This window comes from Tupaia chinensis, unplaced genomic scaffold, assembly GCF_000334495.1.
Source record: "Tupaia chinensis unplaced genomic scaffold, TupChi_1.0 Scaffold000146_1, whole genome shotgun sequence".
In the NCBI taxonomy this organism is placed as follows: domain Eukaryota; kingdom Metazoa; phylum Chordata; class Mammalia; order Scandentia; family Tupaiidae; genus Tupaia; species Tupaia belangeri.
In genome coordinates, this window is record NW_006159616.1 from 18,153,048 (window position 1) to 18,159,065 (window position 6,018).

The window sequence follows — 6,018 nt, forward strand, 5'->3', positions numbered from 1 at the left end:
CTCTTTTCCTTTTAGTTTCTCTCTTTTCCTCCCTTATTTCCTTCTTTCCTTGCAGTTGAGATTCAGTAGTGACTTGCCCAGGTAAGAAGGTGGCAGAGTCTGACCTCTGGGGGCACCTCTGCCTCTCTCTGGTTTGGACATGTGGCCCCAGCACTGGTTGAGTGAGGTGCTGCCGCTCAGGTGGTCTGTGGCTGCCCTCCCTGCACACAGGTGTGTTCTGTCTCCATGCTGCTGCACCAGTTCCTGCTTTCCCTTGTGCTGGACAGCTGGGTGAAGATTCCCGCCTTGCGGAACTTAAAGTCTGGGGCAACACACAGAGCAGGTGACCAACACAGTCACTGCATGTTGTGGTAAGTTTTCGGAAGGAGATTGTACAAGGACCAGGAGACCTGCTGTAGATGAAGTCGGGACTGGCAAGGTGGAAAGCAGCTGGCTCTGGTAAGCAGGGACAAGAGTGCTCCCAGAAGAGCAGGGGGAGATTGGACAGATGTTAGGCATAGAGCAGAGCCAGGGGCTGGTGCGGCACAGGTGGGGTTGGTATGGTGGCTTCTTGTCTGGGGCCTGCAGGGCCTTCTTAGGGACATAGAGGTGTTTTTTTTTTTTTTTTTTTTTTTTTCCCCTTAGAGAGATTTTTGGTATAGTGCATGTGTGCTCGCTGGAGGGACAGAGGCAGAGTGACAGAAAGTGAATAATCACCCCCCCCGGGGGATGGCCACGCCGCGATCCCTTCTTCTTTCTCCTATCAGGATTTTGGGCATGCACACACACAGGCACAGTGTGAGGGTTTTTGTTGTTGTTGTTTTGTTTTGTTAGTAAACAACACAGTTTATTTTTATTTATTTTTTTAAAGAATTATTTTATTCAACTTTATTTTAATTTGACCAGCAAGGGACTATGAGAGAGAGAGAGAGAGAGAGAGAGAGAGAGAGAGAGAGAAAGCGCGCCCCCAGGTCTGGGACTTGCACCATGGTTGGCCATATGGGAGTTTAATGCCCTTAACTACCATGTCACCTGCTGGCCTCAGGCCCCCAGTGTAAGTTTTAAGCTGCTGGTTCCAGGACTCAAACCACAGTTGACTACATGGGAGTCCAGCAATGCAACCATTACACAAGATTTTACTTTTAGAACCACGGATGTCACAGGGGCCTTTCCATGTGGCTGTGACTTCATTGCTGCATTTGAGTGAGGACAGCCCGGTAGGGGCTACCTCTGAAAGGGGTGGATCTGCCATGGTCTCAGTCTTGTAGATGACAGATAGATGACTGAGGGCCCGGTTGCTTTGTGTCAGACGTATGGGGAGAGGCCCAGGAAGCCGGGTATTGTGACAGTGTGTAATGGTAGTGGTGACGATGGCTGTCCTTTAAGATGTAGCCCGAGTCAGGCTTGATAGGTGGTGTGGTAAAGGTGCTGGATTCCCACATGGCCGATTGCGGTTCGAGTCCTGGACCTGGCATTTTGCTTTCTCACTCCCCCCCTCCTCCCACTCTGTCTCTCTCTGGTCAAATTTAACTAAATAAATAAGTAAATAAATAAAGTTAAATAAAGACAATTCTTTTAAAAAAAAAGATGTAGTCCAAGTCAGCACTGCCCGAGCGGCACCTTTTCTGCCGGGGACAGCTGTGCAGTTGCTACCACTGCCCCGGGCTGGCTGCAGACATGCTGCTTTCAGTATCTGGCTGTCACCCAGCGGTAGGCTGGCATGTGTCTTGGCATGGATTGATTCTGACTGTTGCCCTTACTTTACACGTAGTAGAGGGAGATGGTGCCCCCAGAGGTCAGGAAGATTAAATAAAGCCTTAGTAAAATGTATGTCATGGGAACTGAAAATGTGTCTGACATTAAGGTTGTCAAACAGCTTATGCAAATACCTCTTAAAGCTCTCTCTGGCCAGCATGTCAGAGAGGAGAATTTCCCATTGAAAGTCTCGCGTGTGACTGTCAGTAACCCTCACGGTGCTGTTTCTGCATGGTAACGGACGGCCTGGTACCTCTGACTGCCAGGGGAGGCTGGTGGTGAGTTCCCACGCATGGTGGTGTTGCTGACGACCTGGCCTGGGTGCAGCCTCTGCAGCCTTCAGGGGTGGCCTAGGGCCTGGGCTGTTTGGATTTTTCTTTCTCAGATGTACAGAATGAGGCCCAGGAAAGCCTTAAGGTGACCATTTGTCATCCTCCATGCTTGTCCTCCTGTGGAGGTTGATATTCTTACATTCCTGTTTTTATTTTATTTATTGTTTTTTTTTTTTTTTGAGAGGTTTTTGCCATAGAGCGTGTGAAAGACAGAGAGAGAGAGACAGAAATTGAAATCACCCCCCAGGGGGCATGGCCATGCTGTAATCCCTTCTCCATTCTGCCCTCGGGAGTTTTGGCGCGCACACGCACGTGCTCAGCATGAGTTTAAGTCACCAGGTCCGGGACTCAAACCACGGTCGACTACGTGGGAGTCCAGTGACATAGCCTTTACGCTAACTGCTGGTCCCTTACATTCCTGTTTTCAAGAGGAGGAAACTGAGGTGATCTCCCAGTCAAGGTGGGTGAGTGGAGGTGTGACTGCACAGCCACGCTTATCTCTAACCAGTGCTCTGTTACCTCTTTGACCTCATGTTCCAGAGGGTGACTTAGAAAGTGTCTTGGAGAACGTTGGGTGGGATTCTGCTCTCAAACCAGCACAGGCTGCTTTGCAGTCAGTGAGGTTCCAAGGTGAGTTCCCGCCTGTCTCTCTCCTTTAGCTTTCTGAGTTGGAAGTAGTTCAGACTGGTCTTTAGAGCTTCGTGCTCTTCCTTGGTAATCATGACCGAAGCGGGCCATGGGCTCCAGGTCAGAATTGGAGGGCCTTCCCTTCCCAGGTTCTTAGAGTAGCAGTCACACGGTGTTTTTAAATTTTTAAAATTTGTTATTATTTCTTATTTTTAAAATGTTATCAGAGTGTACATGTGTTTTCTGGAGAGAGGTAGCAGCCCCCATGGAGAATGGTCACTCTGCAATCTCTTCATTTCTCCCTCCTTTCAGGATTTTTGGGCACACTTGTATACATGCCTGACCTATTTCTCAAGCTGCTGTGTCCAGAATTTGAACTGCTCAGCCAGCCATGTGGGATTTATCAGCTTTAAGGACCAGGCCATGGGTTGACCCAAGTAGCAATCACATTGTAACAAAGTCTGCAGAAGTGTTTACTGGGAGGTCGTCTGTGGCTGAGGTTGAGTAACGCTTCCTATTTCACTGTATCCTGGTGGCTGTGTATCAAGGGGCCCTTTGATTTTACCATTCAGCTCTCAGGAAAAGTGGGATTTGGTCACTTATCCCAGTCTGGGATAGCCGAGCAGGTGGCTCAAACCTCCATTGGTGGTCAGAGCTACTCCAGCTCATCCTCGGCCCACTGTCTTGGTTTGTCTTCTCTTGATACCCAGGGAAGTGGGGTGGGTGGAGGGAGGAGTGTAGAACAGTCCTTAAAGTTCCTGGAAAAACCTACACCCTTCAGTTTTGGTGTTACTGACATGGAGACTGTAGCAATGTAGTTGTGATGCCAAAGCTGCCGAGTTGCTCAGGGAACCTGCTTGTCTCCAGCTGCTATGCCCAATGTGAACAGCAGAGGGCAATGGTGCCTCAGGAACGAGTTCATCTTGGAGCACCACTCAGCAGCCTCTTCCATAGTGTGCATTTTCCTATCTCCTTGACATCTAGAATAGAGAAAAATAGGTTTTTTTTTTAGAGATTAGTAAACTATAGAGAATTTCCCTAAACCATGTGTGTGTGTCCGTGTGTACATACATGATTACTTACGCACACAGAAATGGAGAGGGTTCCCATTCATAAGCAGGAGGTAGTGGTTGTGTGATCGCATCTGGCTGAATAATTGGTCTGCCTGTACACCTGCAGAAATAAAACTCAACAAATTACCAATTGCCCTTTCTAGAGGTGATTTCTGGTTTTACTAGTTGCCTGTCTTTTTCCAGTGTTACCCATGCTCACTGGCTTGGGGAGTGATCCGATGTGAGGTCAGTGAGCCGCCAGGAGCAGGGGCCATATCTGGAACTACGGTGGCTTTCCAGCTATACATGGGCTCATGAGCGAGTTCTCTGGGTTTATTCGTGCTGTCTGCGTAGTGTGTAGCCCTGAGAGAAAACACCCTTTGATTACTTCGTAAAAACATTGTCCTGAAAAAAGACTTGGAACTCAGAAGACTTTTCTTGAACCTCAGTAGGCATGTGTGTGTGTGTGTGTGTGTGTGTGTGTGTTTTCTGTAAATGATGAATTTTTTGCATCAGGCCCACTTTTCCCTTGTGGCCTCTGCTCCTCTGCACTGCCTGGTGAGACTCAGGTGAGCGGCCCCAAGGCCTCTCTTAGCTCCAAGCTCATGCTTCTTTGTTCTCCTCTGAGACCTGCCCTGGTGGAGAAGAATTGCCTCTCACTCCCCTGAGACGGTTAATAATTCATTCAACCTTGAAAAAAGTGTCTTTTAAAAAACAATTCTGGAGACCAAAGTACTGTGCAATTTCTACATTATCTAACTTGAGATGGACATCATTCTCTCTAAGGTTCTTAACTAAGCACAGCCCAGCCTTTCATGGCAGGCTCATTTTCCTCCTTTTTTCTTTAATTTGAAGAGGGTTCCTGGGCGGGAATCCCAGTGGTTCCTGATAGTCTAAATGCAAGGCACAGCACACTGGCCCCAGCTGTTGCTCAAGCTCTCACCTGCCTTCACCAGCCAGCCAAGTGACAGGTAATTGGGTTGCTTTCTCTCCCCATAACCAACGCAGTGAAAAAGCGACTCTTGAACGGCTCTTATTCATCAGAGTAATGAGAGCAATGTAATTTCCCCTTTAAAAGTGGATGCTGTCAAGGAATCTCAGTGTAATCCAAATGAAACTCCTGGAAGCTCTTCTGAACGACTTGATAATTCTGGTCCCAGAATGTGCAGTTAACCCTCGTGCTGCAGAACCAGACATCCTCTGATGTGTTCTTTGCGCTGCTCAGAAGAAGGAGGCTATGTCTTGAACGCAAACCACCACAGCAAAAGCAGGAAACGAGCTTTACTTCTAAGTTCTCTTTTCCACCAGGGAATGTCCGAGCTCCAGGGCAGGCTTGGTACATCCTTCCGTCTGCAGGCATGTCCTTGTAGAAGGCTGCTTTCTCTCTGCTCAGTAGAAACCACTTCTAGGGGCTCTCTGAACCTGAAATGCAGGGTGGGGTGATAGAAGTACTTCTAAAAGGATAAATGATATCTCTCCATGATGTTTCTCATATCCGGGTGTGGCTGTATGGTGATTGAACTGCCAGTCACTTGAGGAGTATAGAAACCTTTATGTTTGTCAGTTTTGTTAGTGTGTGTCCATAACAGCATGCTGTGGGCTATTTCTGGATTGGGTTGAAATTGGGTTTTGGTACTTACTTTTCTAAGTAAGTCAAGGGGTTGATCTTTAGGCTAGAGTGAGGACTAACTTTGGCCATGAGCACTGGATTGCACATACTAGGGATAGGAGCTTAAAGCTTCGCTCCATTGCTTTATTCTCAGTAGGTATTTAAACTTTTTTGCCCTGAATTCATTAATCTGTACATGAGAGAGAACAATGTGCATCTTATAGGGAATGCGTGAGTATTGACAGTATTTGTCCAGCAAATATTGTTTGAGCACCCACTGTGTGCCAGGCTCTGTTCAGGAGCTGCACATCAAAGATGGGTCAGATAGTGTATAATATTTTCAGCCAGGGGAAGGGTTTTACCTGGTTACTGTGGGTTAGGGCTTCTCAGCCTTGGCACCACTGATACTTTGGTCTAGATAGTTGTTTGCTGAGGGGAGTGGGGCTGTCCCTGTTGTTGGGATGCTCTGCTGTTGGTAAAAGTGCCACACCGCTAGTCTGATAGGCACCGTCCAGGAAACCATCTGACTCTCCAGTGTGAGCTGGCAGGTAGAAGCTGTGGGAAGTATTTGCAAGTTACTTGTTGTTCTGAGGATATTCTTTGGAAGCTACTAGTTTAATTTCTGCTCAGCTCTTCCCTGGTCTCGTGATCTGGCCCAGCACCC

At 47.8% G+C, this 6,018-nt stretch overlaps 1 protein-coding gene across 2 annotated transcripts in view; it reads left to right on the top strand.

Annotated features, from left to right (window-relative positions):
* NPHP4 (nephrocystin 4) overlaps positions 1–6,018 on the top strand; it is a gene marked incomplete in the record, with an annotated part of 159,079 nt that overhangs the window by 7,667 nt on the left and 145,394 nt on the right.